The 18,791-nt window shown below is 46.1% G+C and overlaps 1 protein-coding gene across 2 annotated transcripts in view; it reads right to left on the bottom strand.

Annotated features, from left to right (window-relative positions):
• LOC138282511 (oxygen-regulated protein 1-like) overlaps positions 1-18,791 on the bottom strand; it is an 896,912-nt gene that overhangs the window by 411,314 nt on the left and 466,807 nt on the right. The gene's annotated exons all lie outside the window — the stretch shown is intronic.

The following is an 18,791-nucleotide window of genomic DNA, read 5'->3' as shown; positions in this document are numbered from 1 at the left end:
CAAGCCGAGACCAGACATACGAGATGAACCATTACCTGAATCTGATTATGTCCTCTATGTTGATAGTTCATGTTTCAGAGACAACGGAGAAAGTCTGAAAGCAGCGTGTGCTGTTTGTGCACTTTCTGGAGTTGTTGAAGCTTCCTGGTTTCAAGGAATATTCTCTGCCCAAGTGGCCGAATTGATTGCTCTTACTAGAGCATGCTGTGTTTCTGATTAATTGTAAGTGACAATCTTTGCTAATAGTCAAAATGGCTTTGGTGTCATCCAGGTCTCCGGACAACTGTGTTCCCAGAGGGGGTTTATGACATCCTTCGGAACTCAAATCCGAAATGACGAACAAGTGAGAAACCTTCTTGACGTGCTACAATTGCCTTAACAAGTCGCAGTGGTCAAGTGCCTTGCACATTGTTCTGGAGATGATCAAGTGACTTTGGGCAAAAGGTATGCTGATGAGGTTGCAAAATACTGTGCACACAATGTTTGTAAATTTAATGGTGAATTCACAAATGGGGAATGGATAAGACTAACTTCAACTTCTTGTTGGCAACAGTTGATGCTTGGTATGAAGTGAAAAGGCTTCATGTGTAAGTATCTGAGGAGGAACAATAAAGTTGGGTCAGGGCAGGTTGTGTCACAAGAGATGGTGACATTTGGTTTGTGCATGGATAACCAGTGTTGCCAAACAGTTTGTTATCTCCTATGGCTAGACATTTTCTTGGTCTAGCTCACATCGGTAATGGTGCTATGGTGAGGTTGTTCAGACAGACTAGATTCAGATAGATGGCTGAAGCGTTGTGTCACAGGTGTATTGCTTGTCAACACAACAATATTGGGAAGAGAACTGCAGTCACACTAAGTCATTTAAGAAGGCCAGGAGGACCTTTTAACAGGATGAAGCTGGATTTCATGGAAATGCCTGTGTGCAATGGGTTGAAGTATGTTTTGGTTGTGGTGTGTATCTTTTCTCGTTGGGTTGAGGCTTATCCAAGTACACAACATTATAGTTTTACTGCAGTTAAATTGTTGTTAAGAGAATTGATTCCCAGATTTGGCTTCTCAACTTCTTTGGAATCAGATTGAGGGACACATTTCAATAATGAGGTCATGAAATTGTTTTGTGCAGCATTGCAGATGTAACAGAGATTGCATTGCAGTTATAGACCCAAGGCCTCAGGTCTTGTCGAGCAGGTGAATGGAATGCTGAAATCCAGACCGGCAAGAGTGTACGCTTTGACATCTTTGAAGTGGCCTGATGCACTGACTCATGTTGATGAGTCTTCAGAGTGTATCTGACAGAAAGACTGGACTGTCCCCCAACAAGAGCATAATGGGGAGGGCGGTGAGAGTGCCAGCGATTCCTGTGAATGCAGTTTTAAAAATTACTGATGATATGGTCCTAGATTATTGCAAAGGACTAGCTGATGTGGTGCATTCTGTGTCCAATCAGGTCAGCAAAAGCAAACAAACACAAATGATGGGCAGAATGCAGAAACCAGTCAAACATTTACCCCCCAGTCACAGATCTGTGTTTAATCCATCAATTCTTTTGCTCACCACACCACCCTAGTTTGGACCCAGCCATATGCAAGTCAGTCTTGACCGTGTTCCCCATAAGAACAGTCCAGCCTGAACTGCCAGGCCTGGTCCTCCCTGGACACAAAACAAGCATCAATTTCAGTTCCTCGACAGACAGCACAAACCTTTAGCTACGTTGCAGCAGGGCAAAACACCATTGGATTAAACCCAGATCTTTGTGACTGGGGGTGAATTTTTGCAGTGTTCAGCATTTCATCCATCATCTGTTCTTTTTGCAGAACTTAGGTCAGTCATTGATTAGGCAGGTTTCACACTTTTGTAGCTTATTCAACTTTCACCATACCAAATAGGCCCCAACCATTGCACGTCTCAAGAACCACCACTAAGCCATTACTTGACTGAACAGATTCCTCAGGCACAAGCATGCACCATGCTATGAAACATATAAAGCCCTCACTGCCTGGCCCTTCGCATAGGAATATCTGAGGCAGCAGGGGAATCAAGGCTAAGAATTTATGAAGATGTGACAGGGAGAACCTTCAAACAAATGCATCATATCTGACTAAACATACAGAAACAGGCAATAGTAAATTGGAACCAAAGTTTAGGTAACCACTAAAGGGTCATAGGTACAGGGAAGTGTGGGAGTCAGGGACCCATGGTTATGCAGAATACTGTTTAGTACTCCATGTGTCAAGTGAATGTTTGACATTGTTCAGCATTTTGTTCATCACTTGTTCTTTTTCTTTTGTCGCCCTAAGTGAGAAGAGTTTTCTCAGACGGGGGTCCCTTGCTCCCAATGCCACTGGAGTCAAGCTAGCCTGGCTGACGAAGGGTGATACCGTGAAACCGGTCCCAGGATGCTTGTTTCTAGTCTAGTGAGGACCTGGCCTGGCAGTTCTGGCTGGACTGTTCCCATGGGGAGCAGGGTCAAGACTGATTTGCATGTGGCCGGGTCCAAACTGGAAAGGCATGGGTAGCCAAAAAACAATGGATTCAGGCCCAGATCTCTTTACTACGGGGTGAATGTTTGACATTGTTCAACATTCTGTCCATCACTTGTTCTTTTTTCATTTATCGCCCTAAGTGGTAAAGGTATGCCCAGACGTGGGTCCCTTACTCCCCATGCCACTGGAGTCAAGTTAGCCTGGCTGATGAAGAACGATAGTCCCAGGATGCTTGTTTCCAGTACAGGGAGGACCTGGATTGGCAGTGCAGGCTGGACTATTGCCATGGGGAGCAGTGTCAAGACTGATTTGCATATGGCTGGGTCCAAACTGAAATGGCGAGGGCGGCAAAAAAATGATGAATTTAGGCCCAGATCGCCGTACTGGGGGGGAATGTTTGACATTGTTCGCCATTCTGTGCATCACCTTTTCCATCAGGTTGGAGAAGCCACAGCCCCTCCACATCAGGAACAATGCCATGACCTTAGTCCTGATGACTGGGCCTTGGTGAAGAAACATGTTTGAAAAACGTGTCTGGGACCCTGTTGGAACTGGCTGCAGAATGGAGGTCTCCCAACTGGATTCATGCTTCCCATACTTGCAGAGTTGAGCGTCCCCTTGATACGACAGCACTTGTTCCTGAAGAACCAGTGCACCAAGAATGACAACAGGAGCAGGTTAGTCAAGCTGTCGGGGACCAAACTTAGCCTGAAACTGCATTCGATCCAGGCAAAGAGGCTCTTGAACAAGTCACAACTGCAACTGAAGTAGAGACAATCGAGTCTTGCCATGTGGTGAAAGAGTCAGTCTCACAATCAGACCCTGGAGAAGGAATTAGTGCTGGAAGAAAGTGAGAAGAAGTTGGAGACCGAAGGCCCAGAAGGAAGGAAACAGGGAAAGTGAGTCTGCCTAAAGAACGTGTGCCACCATTGATTGCTGAAGAAACTGAGAACTCCGACGCAAGTGAAGGCGAAGGTGAAGGAGTGGCAGTCAGAAGATAAAAAATAACACCAGTGCCTAGTCGTGTGTATTCTTCACTGGAGTGGACCTACTTTACAAATGACACACAACAAGAGTTCTGGGAACACTGGGATTAATATACAGATTCAGCTGAGCCTCCATGAACTGAACACTGTGGTCGACCTGTATCTTATTTTCATTGCCATATATGAACTTGTTTTGTGTAAATATTAGAGACATTTATATTGGCTAGGATAGGGAATTGAGAAGGATACGTATGTCCCAGTAGAAGAAAAAGGAGGGCTGTCATTTAGAAGAACACAAAGCAGGGCTAGGGAAGTCTGATGAAGATTTTACCTTTATTGATGAATGACATTTTGAACTTTCTTTGCTGTTCGCAGTGGTGAAATCAACGAAGAAATAGTTTGTTGCTGCTGTACCTACTTGATAATAAATGTGATTCGTAATGGAGCAAAATCAGAAAAATAGGTACATAGTAGGTGCTTTATTGCTTATATACATTGTGATATTAGTAGTGCTGCTAATAGGAGCATTTTTTCCTACACTTTCTATAGAAAATATGTTATCACCTAGTGTTTCCCGGCAAACTCTTGGTCTTGAAGATTATAATCCCTAAATGTTAGGTGAGAAAGCATTACACTTAGATGAGTCTAGAGGAGATTATTCAGCAAATGTATATTTTAAGCTGCTATACGAGTATATTAATAGGATGAATGCTAGGGACTGCTAGGTTTGTATACAGTTACCCATCTCTGTGTCAGAAGGTATCACTTATCATATTCCTGTGGCTTATGGGGTTTCATGTAGTCTTTTGTTGAGTCAGTTTTATTGAACAGGACATTAACAATTGTATTATTCAAACTATGATTTGATTCTTTCAGAGATTCCTATACTAGATCGTTTGAACAGGTGTCCAGCCCCTTTAGAGATAAAAATAATTGACAGATTATTTAAACCTGTTACAACATTCAACACAGTTTGTGCACATAGACACAATATAACATGTATGCTGTCAGAAGTTGAGAAGAAGATTCTAAATCTGGTTGAAGGCCGAAGAAGGGAATTAGAAACTAATTCAAAGTTGGATGAGAGCTTTCTAAATCAGAATACATGGTCTAAAGAAGAGATTGAATATCAGTTAGCTAGAAATGTAGCCACATTAGCATTAGATTGGAAACACAAGGGAAGGCTGTGTATTTGGATGGAGAGATCTGATATAGACAATGTGTTTGTGGGAAGGAGAAATGTGAACAAACCTTTGAAGTTGAGGAAATTACAAGTTGTATCTAGACAAAGAGGATGCTGTCATTCCTGGAGTTTATTTTGTTTGTGGAAAGCATGCTTATTTTAAATTGCCAAAGGGGTGGTATGGTATGTGTTATCTAGATGCAGTTTTTCCCAGGATTTATCATGTAGAAAATTGTAATGCTCCTGTTTGAACTAAAGGGTCTAGATCCAAATGGGGTGCTACTGCTGGAGAAATGGTGGGTGATATTTGGTGCCTTAATTCCATCTGTGGGATTGGTTTTGAATGATTTCAAGATCAGAAGGCTGTCCGCCATATTGGATAGTGAGCTACTAGTACAGCAAGAGCTTTGTTGGCTGTAAATTCTGACATGATAACAAACAGATCTATGATTTTGAAAAATAGACTTACGTTAGACATGTTACTCACAAAGGAAGGTGGAGTCTGTCGGATGTTGAAGGTTCAACAATGTTGTACTTATATTCTGGATAAAAGTAAGGATTTGAACAAGTATATCCGGAATATTTCAGGACTGACAAAGGAGTTGAAGGAGTTGGAAGCGACAGGTACATGGGAAGCTATTGGAGACTGATTTTCTGCTTTGGGCAGATGGTTTGGGAACCCAGGAAGTGGAATTGTATGTTTTATTTTGAATCCATTGTTGATTATTTTGATAGTGGCAATAACTCTGTTGGTTGGATACGTGGTTTTCCAGAGAATGAGAATTCAGAAAGGCAAAAGGAAAACGAGAGCAGAGATTGAGCTGGAAGACAATCAGTATGACATGAAACAATTGGAGGAATCCAGGCAAAAGCTATTCAAGATGACATGGTTTAGACAGTCTCTTTCAAGAATGAAGTTGGTTTGTGAAGACTTAATACATTATCAGAGGGAGGGTTGAGGGAGCATAACTTGGCTGTGCCATTATGTCTCACAAATGTGAAATAAGGAGTGGTTATTTTTCTATATAAGCATATGAAAGTGGATTTTCATATAATGTGCTGCACTGAAATGCATACGAGTAAAGTTCATATATGAATATAACTTTCTATGTAAAGCACATTTACTCATCGTTTTGCAAGTATGTCTATGTTGTGATATTTTAGGAATGTTATTTCCATAATCATTTTATATTCGCTATGAAAAACATGTGGAAAATCGTTTAAACTAAAAAAATGTATTCATGTTTATTTTAGCTTGGCAAGAGTGGAGGTTTGAGTTCTTTTTGCATTTCTAACCTTCAAAGTGAAAGCTTGTTTTGTTGCATATCTTCCTAAGCCGCAGGTGCAATGGTATGTGTCTTTGGCTGATAAGGAGGCTGTTGGACCTGGCTTTTTGACGGGGACATCCCCAAACTTTTTGCCTCCTTCCGCCTATTTTTTCTGACCTGTTGTTGTTGGCTTTTGACCTCTGGGCACTTTACCACTGCTAACCAGTGCTAAAGTGCATATGCTCTCTGGGTAAATTGTACTACTGATTGGTTTATCCATGATTGACTATTTAATTTACTTGTAAGTCCCTGGTAGAGTGCACTACATGTGCCTAGGGCAGGTAGATTAAATGCTACTAGTAGGCCTGCAGCACTGGTTGTGCCACCCACCTCAGTAGCCCCTTAACCCTGTCTCAGGCCTGCCATTGCAAGGCCTGTGTGTGCAGTTTCACTGCCACTTCGACTTGGCATTTAAAAGTACTTGCCAAGCCTAGAACTCCCCTTTTACTACATATAAGTCATCCCTAATGTGTGCCCTAGGTAACCCCTAGAGCAGGGTGCGGTGTAGGTAAAAGGCAGGACATGTACCTGTGTAGTTATATGTCCTGGTAGTGTGAAACTCCTAAATTCGTTTTTACACTACTGTGAGGCCTGCTCCTTTCATAGGCTAACCTTGGGGCTGCCCTCATACACTGTCGAAGTGGCAGCTGCTGATCTGAAAGGAGCAGGAAGGTCATATTTAGTATGGCCAGAATGGTAATACAAAATCCTGCTGACTGGTGAAGTCGGATTTAATATTACTATTCTAGAAATGCCACTTTTAGAAAGTGAGCATTTCTTTGCACTAAAATCTTGTTGTGCCCTTCAATCCACGTCTGGCTAGGTTTAGTTGACAGCTCCTTGTGCATTCACTCAGACACACCCCAAACACAGGGTACTCAGCCTCACTTGCATACATCTGCATTTTGAATGGGTCTTCCTGGGCTGGGAGGGTGGAGGGCCTGCCCTCACACAAAGGACTGCCACACCCCCTACTGGGACTCTGGCAGACAGGATTGAGCTGAAAGGGAACTTGGTGCATTTCTTAGAGACTCTTTGAAGTCACCCTCACTTCAAAGGCACAACTTAGTATAAAACAGGGCCTCTGCCCTACCTCATCAGACACTTGCTGGAGAAGAAACCTGAACCAGAAACTACATCCTGCCAAGAAGAACTGCCTGGCTGCTCAAAGGACTCACCTGTCTGCTTTCTACAAAGGACTGCTGCCTTGCTGTTGCCCTGCTGCCTTGCTGAACTCTTGTCTGGCTGTGAAAGTGCTCTCCAAGGGCTTGGATAGAGCTTGCCTCCTGTTCCTTGAAGTCTCAGGACCAAAAAGACTTCTTCCTTTCACTGGGACGCTCCGTGCGCCGAAAATTTCGATGCACAGCTTGTTTCGCGGCAAGAAAAACGCCGCACACCGACGCTGATCGACGCGACGCCCTCGGGACGATCGAGACTTCGACGCACAACCTCGCAAGGACAAAGCCGTCCGACTTTCCAGGAGAAATCGACGCGACGCCTACCGTGAGCGCGAAACTTTGACGCACGGCCTCGCAAGGACAACGCCGCCCGACTTCCAAGGAGAAATCGACGCGACGCCTGCCGTGAGACCCAAAATTTCGACGCACGGCCTCGCAAGGACAACGCCGCCCGACTTCCAAGGAGAAATCGACGCGACGCCTACCGTGAGATCGAAACTTCGACGCGCAGCCGGAAAACAAGCAGGAGAATTCACGCACAGACCCGGGACATCTGGTAATCCCTGCGATCCACAAAAAGAGACTGTCTGCGCGCCGGAAAACGACGCCCGACTTCCCCGCGTGGAAAAGAACGACGCAAGTCCGTGTGTGCTGAGGAGAAATCGACGCACACACCCCGTTTTCCACGCATCTCTTCTCCTGTGGCCCTCTGAGGAGATTTCCCACCAGAAACCAGGTACTCTGTGCTTGAAAGACACTTTATTGCTTTTTAAAGACTTAAAGACACTTAATATCACTTTTCAGTGATATCTTTACAAATTCGTATTGCAACTTTGATCGTTTTTGACCTGAAGATACCCAGATAAATATTATATATTTTTCTAAATACTGTGTGGTGTATTTTTGTGGTGTTATGCTATGGTGTTGTATGATTTATTGCACAAATGCTTTACACATTGCCTTCTAAGTTAAGCCTGACTGCTCGTGCCAAGCTACCGGAGGGTGAGCACAGGCTGATTTTGGATTGTGTGTGACTTACCCTGACTAGAGTGAGGGTTCTTGCTTGGACAGAGGGCAACCTGACTGCCAACCAAAAACCCCATTTCTAACATTGGTGATCAGCGGTGAGGATAGGACTTGTGTTTGTGCAGTGACATACAGTAGCTAAGTATTTCACTACCTACCCACAGTTGAAGGTCAACTTGATTTTTCATCTTGTTTTGCTTTTGGTTCTCTGATGTCCTCCTGGATATACTATTGATATTTGGGACTTTGGATTTTGGTTTTTGCTAGTAAGATCTTATCAGAATGGGATTGCTTACCTACGCACTCTTTGTGCCTACTGACCACCTCACTAAGGCTGACTTAAGGAGGCTTTGCAGAAAATGGGGCCTTCCTGTATCAAGGAAATCTACTAAGATGGAAATGCTACATGCCTACATAGTCTGGGAGGAAGAAAGATGGGCAGAGAGAGAGGCAGAAAAAAACCAAATGACTAAATACCCCTCAGATGAGGAGGGGGACTACTCAAATGAGGAGGATGACTACTCAGATGAGGAAAGAGATCCAGTGAGAGCAGAATGGCTCCGAGCTCGAGAGCGGTGGATGGAAGAACTAGATGAGTTTCTTGAAAGGGCTGAGGCAGCGAGTCTCTTAGCCCTGGAGGAAGAAAAGATTGCAGCTCAAGAGCTGAGCTGTAAAGAGCTGAAACTGGAGGCCGGAAGGGCTGAGTCCAGTTCAGATGGTGGCAGCAAAAATCTTGCATCTAGTACTGCTGAAGGAGGGCACAAGCCCAGAGATGTGGTGCCCAACTTGAAGAAGGGAGTTGACACACCCCAGGCAGTTCAAGGGTATGAGGTAGTTCCCGTTATGCACAGGGTCCCTGAGAAGGATTGGGGAACTGGCACAGGGAGTCATATTCCTACTGGGGGGAGGGACACTTTACTGACTCTAGCAGAGAGTGACAGAGAAAAGGGTTCCCCCCTGGTGGACGTCCTGGATATAGAGTGTAGAGACATCCCAGAAGAGTATGGGTTGAGTGTCAGGGACAGCCAGATACTGTCTCACCAGTCTCAGGAGGGTGAAGTAGAGTGCTTTTCCAAGGTTGAGTTACTGGGTGGTTGGGTGAAGGGTACTGTGGTTAATACATGTGAAGGGCAGAATGATGTAATTGCTGGAGAGCATATGTCTGGTCCTTATTTTCCAGAGCTACGCCAACACCAGGTGGAGTGTGAGTTCTCTGACCCCAGGGAACTTACAATGGAGGCAGACTTCTGGGTGAGTACCAGAGAGTCTGAAGAGGCATTTGGGGGTGCTCCTGAAGGGAGTGGTCTAGGTGGTTCCCAACCGAGTGTGGTGGGAAAGGATTGTAGTGTCCCAGGTAGGTCCCAGGTCCTAGAGGGTTCCATGAGGGAACACCAGGAGGGAAGCCTAGCCTGTACCGTAGGGCCACCTTTTGAGGGAAGCCCCGCAGTGTCAGAAGAACTTGGGGGGGGTGACTGTAGCCAGCATCCCAACAGTTCTGGTGTCTGGCAGTACCCCTCCTAGTGAGGGGGTGCAGAAGTCCAGACATAGGGTTGAGAGGGGGTTGCAGACCCCAGTGGAGGACCTTGAGAGTCAGGGGACAGATCTGAGAGCAGAGCCCCCAAGGAATGACCCAGGTGAAACCGTTTCTGGTTTGGGGGAAACTCAGACTCTGCCGGATGGGCAGAGGTCGGGAGACCTGCGCCAACCAGACTCTTGTGTGGCCCTTGGGGACGGTGTGTCCCTTGTGGGGGGTGAGAGTGCCCCCCAGGAAGTCCTGGCATGCCAGGCAAAGATTCAACCTCAAGGTGGTGACTCTGGGTTGGATACCCAGGTTCAGAGGTTAAACTCTGACCTGGTGGGGGGTAGGTGTGCCCCCCAGAAAGTCCTGGCGTGCCAGGCAATTGCCCAACCTCAGGGTGGTGACCCTGGGTTAGGGAACCAGGCTCAGAGGTTAAACTCTGACCTGGTGGGAGGTAGGTGTGCCTCCCTGGAAGTCCTGGCCTGCCAGGCAATGGTTCAACCTCAGGGTGGTGACTCTGGGTTGACTAACCAGGTTCAGGGGATAAGCTCTGACCTGTTGGGGGGTAGGCGTGCCCCCCAGAAAGTCCTGGTGTACCAGGCAGTGGTCCAACCTCAGAGTGCTGACTCTGGGTTGGATAACCGGGTTCAAAGGTTAAACTCTGACCCGGTGGGGGGTAGGTGTGCCCCCCAGAAAGTCCTGGCGTGCCAGGCAATTGTTCAACCTCAGGGTGGTGACTCTGGGTTGGATACCCAGGTTCAGAGGTCAAACTCTGACCGGGTGGGAGGTAGGTGTGCCTCCCAAGAAGTCCTGCTGTGCCAGGCAATTGTCCAACCTCAGGGTGTTGACTCTGGGTTGGATGGTCAGGTTCAGAGGTTAAACTCTGACCTGGTGGGGGGTAGGTGTGCCCCCCAGAAAGTCCTGGCGTGCCAGGCAGTTGTCCAACCTCAGGGTGTCGACTCTGGGTTGGATGGCCAGGTTCAGAGGTTAAACTCTGACCTGGTGGGAGGTAGGTGTGCCTCCCAGAAAGTCCTGGGGTGCCAGGCAATTGCCCAACCTCAGGGTGGTGACTCTGGGTTGGCTAACCAGGTTCAGAGGTCAAACTCTGACCTGGTGGGGGGTAGGTGTGCCCCCCAGAAAGTCCTGGTATACCAGGCAATGGTTCAACCTCAGGGTGGTGACCCTGGGTTGGAGAACCAGGCTCAGAGGTTAAACTCTGACCTGGTGGGAGGTAGGTGTGCCTCCCAGAAAGTCCTGGTGCGCCAGGCAATTGTTCAACTTCAGGGTGGTGACTCTGAGTTGAATGGCCAAGTTCAGAGGTTAAACTCTGACCTGGTGGAGGGTCAGTGTGCCCTCCAGGAAGTCCTGGCGTGCCAGGCAATTGTTCAACTTCAGGGTGGTGACTCTGAGTTGAATGGTCAGGTGCAGAGGTTAAACTCTGACCTGGTGGAGGGTCAGTGTGCCCTCCAGGAAGTCCTGGCGTGCCAGGCAATTGTTCAACTTCAGGGTGGTGACTCTGAGTTGAATGGGCAGGTGCAGAGGTTAAACTCTGACCTGGTGGGGGGTAGGTGTGCCTCCCAGGAAGTCCTGGTTTGCCAGGCAGTGATCCAGTCTGAGGGTACAGACCCTGGGCTGGAAGACCAGGTTCAGGGTGTCCCCCCGGACCTGGAGGGAGGGGCTACTGATAACAGTGCCCCTACCATGTTGTCTTCTGAGGAGGCCACTCCTAGTTGGAGGGTGCTGGACCCCAGAAGGGAGGGCAGGGGGAGGGAAGCCTCACCCCGGGCCCTAGTCCAACCTGAAGGTACAGGCCCCAGGTTGGAGGGCCAGTTGCAGGTTAACAGCCCTGCACTGGTGGAGGAATGGTACAGGGTGACTTCTGTAAGCACCCTGACCATGTTGGACTCTGGGGGTACCGCTCCAGGAGGGAGGGTACAAAGCCCCAGAGGGGAGGACCAGGTTCAGGCTGTCATCCCTGACCTGGTGGAAGGGAGAGTGGTTAAAGGGTGCCCAGCACCTGGTGCTACCGCCCCCCACTCTCCACAGCCACAGTGGTTGGAGAGCTTTGAGAGGCCTGGGGCCTGGCTCTCATCCCTGGCAGCTGGCAGTAATCACTGTGGCTTGCTGTCCGGGTGGACAGAGTTATCCCTGGGGAGGGGACAAGTGTCACACCCCAGGGGTAGAGTGGGCAACACCACTGTGTTGGTCATGGTGGTACTATCCTGCTCCTGGGATACATCTGTGAGCAAAGTAAGGTTAGGTGCTGCACAGATGGGATCCGCAGGTAAGGAGAAAGGTTCCCCATGGGTTGGCTTAGTGGGCCCTGAGAGTATGGACAGAGTGATCCAATTGGAGTCAGGAAGGCGAAGAACTGGAGCATGCCCCTGCTGTTGTGGGCCTGGGTCCTTGTTCTGTCGCCTCAAACAGGGAAGTACATCCGGATAGTGATTGTTCTCCCCTGGCTTTAGGCTGGTAGGGGGTCATGTTGGACCTGGCTTTTTGACGGGGACATCCCCAAACTTTTTGCCTCCTTCCGCCTATTTTTTCTGACCTGTTGTTGTTGGCTTTTGACCTCTGGGCACTTTACCACTGCTAACCAGTGCTAAAGTGCATATGCCCTCTGGGTAAATTGTACTACTGATTGGTTTATCCATGATTGACTATTTAATTTACTTGTAAGTCCCTGGTAGAGTGCACTACATGTGCCTAGGGCAGGTAGATTAAATGCTACTAGTGGGCCTGCAGCACTGGTTGTGCCACCCACCTCAGTAGCCCCTTAACCCTGTCTCAGGCCTGCCATTGCAAGGCCTGTGTGTGCAGTTTCACTGCCACTTCGACTTGGCATTTAAAAGTACTTGCCAAGCCTAGAACTCCCCTTTTACTACATATAAGTCATCCCTAATGTGTGCCCTAGGTAACCCCTAGAGCAGGGTGCGGTGTAGGTAAAAGGCAGGACATGTACCTGTGTAGTTATATGTCCTGGTAGTGTGAAACTCCTAAATTCGTTTTTACACTACTGTGAGGCCTGCTCCTTTCATAGGCTAACCTTGGGGCTGCCCTCATACACTGTTGAAGTGGCAGCTGCTGATCTGAAAGGAGCAGGAAGGTCATATTTAGTATGGCCAGAATGGTAATACAAAATCCTGCTGACTGGTGAAGTCGGATTTAATATTACTATTCTAGAAATCCCACTTTTAGAAAGTGAGCATTTCTTTGCACTAAAATCTTGTTGTGCCCTTCAATCCACGTCTGGCTAGGTTTAGTTGACAGCTCCTTGTGCATTCACTCAGACACACCCCAAACACAGGGTACTCAGCCTCACTTGCATACATCTGCATTTTGAATGGGTCTTCCTGGGCTGGGAGGGTGGAGGGCCTGCCCTCACACAAAGGACTGCCACACCCCCTACTGGGACTCTGGCAGACAGGATTGAGCTGAAAGGGAACTTGGTGCATTTCTTAGAGACTCTTTGAAGTCACCCCCACTTCAAAGGCACAACTTAGTATAAAACAGGGCCTCTGCCCTACCTCATCAGACACTTGCTGGAGAAGAAACCTGAACCAGAAACTACATCCTGCCAAGAAGAACTGCCTGGCTGCTCAAAGGACTCACCTGTCTGCTTTCTACAAAGGATTGCTGCCTTGCTGTTGCCCTGCTGCCTTGCTGAACTCTTGTCTGGCTGTGAAAGTGCTCTCCAAGGGCTTGGATAGAGCTTGCCTCCTGTTCCTTGAAGTCTCAGGACCAAAAAGACTTCTTCCTTTCACTGGGACGCTCTGTGCGTCTAAAATTTCGACGCACAGCTTGTTTCGCGGCAAGAAAAACGCCGCACACCGACGCTGATCGACGCGACGCCCTCGGGACGATCGAGACTTCGACGCACAACCTCGCAAGGACAAAGCCGCCCGACTTTCCAGGAGAAATCGACGCGACGCCTACCGTGAGCGCGAATCTTTGACGCACGGCCTCGCAAGGACAACGCCGCCCGACTTCCAAGGAGAAATCGACGCGACGCCTGCCGTGAGACCCAAAATTTCGACGCACGGCCTCGCAAGGACAACGCCGCCCGACTTCCAAGGAGAAATCGACGCGACGCCTACCGTGAGATCGAAACTTCGACGCGCAGCCCCGCAGAACGACGCGCAGCCGGAAAACAAGCAGGAGAATTCACTCACAGACCCGGGACATCTGGTAATCCCCGCGATCCACAAAAAGAGACTGTCTGCGCGCCGGAAAACGACGCCCGACTTCCCCGCGTGGAAAAGAACGACGCAAGTCCGTGTGTGCTGAGGAGAAATCGACGCACACACCCCGTTTTCCACGCATCTCTTCTCCTGTGGCCCTCTGAGGAGATTTCCCACCAGAAACCAGGTACTCTGCGCTTGAAAGACACTTTATTGCTTTTTAAAGACTTAAAGACACTTAATATCACTTTTCAGTGATATCTTTACAAATTCGTATTGCAACTTTGATCGTTTTTGACCTGAAGATACCCAGATAAATATTATATATTTTTCTAAATACTGTGTGGTGTATTTTTGTGGTGTTATGCTATGGTGTTGTATGATTTATTGCACAAATGCTTTACACATTGCCTTCTAAGTTAAGCCTGACTGCTCGTGCCAAGCTACCGGAGGGTGAGCACAGGCTGATTTTGGATTGTGTGTGACTTACCCTGACTAGAGTGAGGGTTCTTGCTTGGACAGAGGGCAACCTGACTGCCAACCAAAAACCCCATTTCTAACAGAGGCTATTGTTCAAAGAAGAGAAGAAGGCATGACAAGGCGTGTTACCAAGGTCGAGAGGAGTAACTTGGAGATGCCAGTTGATCTCCCATCTGAAATTCCAGAGCAGGTGAGTAAACCAAGCTCAAACTGATTTAATTTCAAAAGGCTTAGCTGTCAATTAGACAAATGATTGATGGTTGTTCAGTGGAAGGTTTTGGCGGAGATGTCAGCTTCTGGAAGAATCAAGATTTACGTGTGGTTTGGCTAGTTGTAGATTCAGATTCCCTTTGATCAGAGTGGACCTCATTGAGGTACAGACCTCACACTCTATTTTCTGAAGTGGCTTCATACTAGTTACATCTCTCTTAAAAGAAACTTCTACAGAAGTTCTGTACTTCTGACATTTGTTTCATGAAATCCTTTCAGTAATTAGATTAGTTAGGAATCTAGGTTTAATGGCCAGGCAGGAAAACTTGAACTTGTGTTTAATGACACTCTATCTAATTTTCTTTATTATTATTGCTATTGAAATATTAGTTCTGCACGTGCTGATTAAATTCCCACTCTCTGTGATGACCTGTAAAACATAATAGACAGTCATATATTATAATCTTATATATTCCTGATTAGGTGTTTTCATGCACAAACGCAGAGAGAGCCCTTAATTGTGAGGCCAAACTTGAAGTGCATCTAACTCCTGTGTTACCCAGGGGGTGAGGTAAGATCCACCCATACACATCTAGTGCCTAGTGACAGGAAATCTCTTACCCTCCTCTCTGCAGATACGGGCCCCTCTGAAGTTTATGGATGCTACTACCCCCAGTGCCAAGAATGCTAGAAGAAATGTAATATCATAAACTGGTTATATTAGTCTTATGTCTTAACATGGTCGGTAGAGATCCTAGCCTCGCCTTCCTAATCAATCGGAAAACTGCAGTTTCATAGTGGAGAATGATTATTGACAGCTCCCGCCCTCATTTTGTGGTAAACCAAACCTGTGATTACTATCACTCAGACAGACCAAACTGTTGTTGATAGCACCCACCCTTCGTACTCTGAGTAACAGCATCATTGTTTGCATTTTTGTAAAGATTAACAGAGTCTAATAATTCAGAAAATTGTTGACGGGTCTCCAAGAGTTCACCAAAGTTTTTCTGCTGCGTCCTTCACTCACTACATTCCACTTAATCAAATCAAAGTTGGTTTTGAAAGGAAGATGTCCGTATATACACCAAGGATATATACCTTACCTGGTACTCAAGACATCAAAAAATGACTATTTGTCATGGAACAATGCTGGGTTTTTAAGCTACAGACACATATCAGGGGATTAAATGATGATATTCCATGGTCAGAGCTAGTCCTCTGAGAGAAATTCCTTTCCCTATAATAAAGAGGGGATACCCAGAATGTTTGAGTATGGCTGGGTGCACTACTGCATTTTTTCATACTATTGTTAACTTTGACTCCCCCTAAACAGGAGTTCTCCTAAAAAGTTATTTTATTTTTCATCCATCCCGTTGATATACTATTATCTAGGTGGTTTCAACCTGATAGATTCAGTGTTAGTAGAGTGGCTTTCTGTTTATTAACACCACTCCAAGATGGCAGACACTGCCACTCCATTTGTATTGTAGCCCTGTCCCACTTCTCTCTCGATGAATACTTTCTTAAACTCTGACCACCCACCACACAACAACAATCTGGCCTTGTGGATGACCAGTGGGTCAGAGAGACCTCTACTCTCACAGAACGCAGTGAGTAACCTCCTGTTTGGGAGATGGGCTTAGGAGGACCACGACTAATATGGCTTTTCAACATTAGTGGAAGCCTCTATCCTCTCGGAAGCGATGCCCTATATCTGTATGGCAGTACATACTGTTTTGGGATACTGTGAATAAAGGGGGGGAGCTGTCAAAAGCAACTCTGTGACCCCTTAGAGACACAATGAGAATCGGCTGGACGGCTGACAACTCCCTGGTACACTTCATCCACTAAGTCAATAAGGTGGGAGCTGTCAACGTGGAAATATATTATTAGTACTGCCGGAAGTTGCTCTCTGCTACTGAGCGGCTCAGAGAAATTTTATAAAAAATACGTATAATGATGACGGTATTTAATATACGAAGGATGGGAGCTGTCAAAAATGGTTTGGCTTTTTGGCAACACAATTTTTTCATCCCTGAAAGCTGATACGGCACTATGTTCCCCATACTAAGAGTGGGAATGGTCACCATTTCCCTACACATGGCAAACTAGGCTGGTCAGAAGGAATACATTTGGATAAAATAAATTTTTAATACCGGGGCAACTAAACACATAACATTGTTTTGTAGTTATTTGTTGTAATGTCATTTTGATTAAGTGGATTATAGTGAATGAAGGAAACAGCTGAAAAATGTTGGTGAACTCTTGGAGACCCTATGATAATTGTCAGAATTTTTAGACTTCGTTAATCTTTACGAAAATGCTATGAATTATATTTATGCACTCTTTAAAGTAAATATGCTAATTTGGTAAGAGAGCATATAGTTTGGAAAGAATGCATTTGTTTCTCTGAATAAATTGTCTCAGTTAAAAAATATTTAAGTTGGAGTTTCAAGGTAAAATGTTCATTACAATTGTTCTTCAATTTTACCTTAGGTCACCTACGAGTAGCCTCACTACATCATCTTGATAGTACAAGATTGAAATAAAGAATTTCAATCATGAAGGGAGCAGCAGTATCATTGGCATAACATGAGTCCCCGCAGTGTGGGGGGGCCCCTGACCACCAGGGGCCTCCTCAGCAAAACTGGCAGGTGGTGGGCTGGGGTGGGGGGGTCCTCCCTCCATGTACTTTGCAGGGGTGGGCCCCCTCAAGTTTCGATAAGCCACTGAGCAGTAGCTATATTTTGCGTTGTTTATGATAGGCTTGTTTTTTTTTTAGCCATTCCATCACTTGTAATAGAGGGCTGAAAGTGTTGGAAGTTGACTATACATCTGATCGGATATCCTCTTAGACATCTGTGTAATGTGTGCATTTTGGTACTGTCCTGAACAAAGGACCATGAAAACATATACCATCAAAGACTATGGGCCTGATTACGACTTCAGTGGGGGGGATTACTCCATCCCAAATGAGACGGATATCCCACCTGCCGAAATACGAGTCCATTATATCCTATGGAACTCGTAATTCAGTGGGCGGGATATCTGTCACAAATGGGACGGAGTGATCCCCTCTTCCGAAGTTGTAATCAGGCCCAATGTACTGAACAAGGCAGGTTCTGATAAAACTTAATGAAACCACAAATGGGACAGTGGATGGAGGTTTAAAGGTGAGTTTAACTGTTTTCATTGTTTGTGCCTTAACATATATTATAATATTTATCCTGAGGCATTTTTTATCCAATGAATTTAATGTTATTACTGGCTTTAAATAGTCCACTGACAAACATGGCATGTTATGACAACCTCAGTGCAAAATATGAGAGAATAAAATAAAAAAAACTGAAATTGACTCAGATCATTACAACCTTACTCAACTAAAATAACTCTGCATTCAGTTGCTTTCTCACCTCAGCCAAAACCAGTTTGTAAAGAACCAACATCTGAAAGCTTCCAATAGAAGCAAAGCACTCTAAAAGGCAGCCATTCCCCTGCCAGACTCTAATGTCCCACATTCAAGTGGTAAAAGCAATGCCTTTGACCACTACTTTACCCAAAGGCTGAACATATGAGCTTCACCAGAGACCTTCCCAGAACCACCTTCAACTGAACAACCTGCACTGACTTCATCAACAAATTCAGCTCCCTCAAGACAGCTAGCTATGAAGCAAACACCCAACACTTATCCATTGTATAGTCCCTTCTTAGAGATGCTCTCACAGCCTTTCTGAAAAATGTCAACACCTCTTTTGATAAGGGATCATTCCCAGAAAACTCCAAAACAATGGTGCTCCCGCTTGCACTCCTGGAAAAGCCCACATTGGATCCTAATGATCATGCCAACCACCTTCCTCTAAATACTGTTGAGAAAACTGCAATAACGCCTTGTTGATTACAAATAAGAATGATCCCTGCCTCTTGATTCTTCTCCATCTCTCAAAGGCCTTTGAAAAAGTTGGTCATCAAGCACTGATATAAGCGTTTAAAACATGCATGTATTTTTTTAATTTCTCACTGTCATGGTACACCTTGCCAACTGTCATCAATTCATCCAGAGGCTTACTTCAGAATCCCAAAAAGTCCCAGCCCCCTGTAGACTGCCTGCGGGCTCCATCTTGTTGCCCACCATCTTCACCATCTAGATGGAATCCCTTGGTAGCATATAGATACACAAATATGCTGAATGTAGAGAACCGTATCTGAAACTCTAC

This window comes from Pleurodeles waltl, chromosome 2_2 (assembly GCF_031143425.1).
Source record: "Pleurodeles waltl isolate 20211129_DDA chromosome 2_2, aPleWal1.hap1.20221129, whole genome shotgun sequence".
NCBI lineage: Eukaryota > Metazoa > Chordata > Amphibia > Caudata > Salamandridae > Pleurodeles > Pleurodeles waltl.
This window is presented reverse-complemented; position numbering and strand designations above follow the sequence as displayed.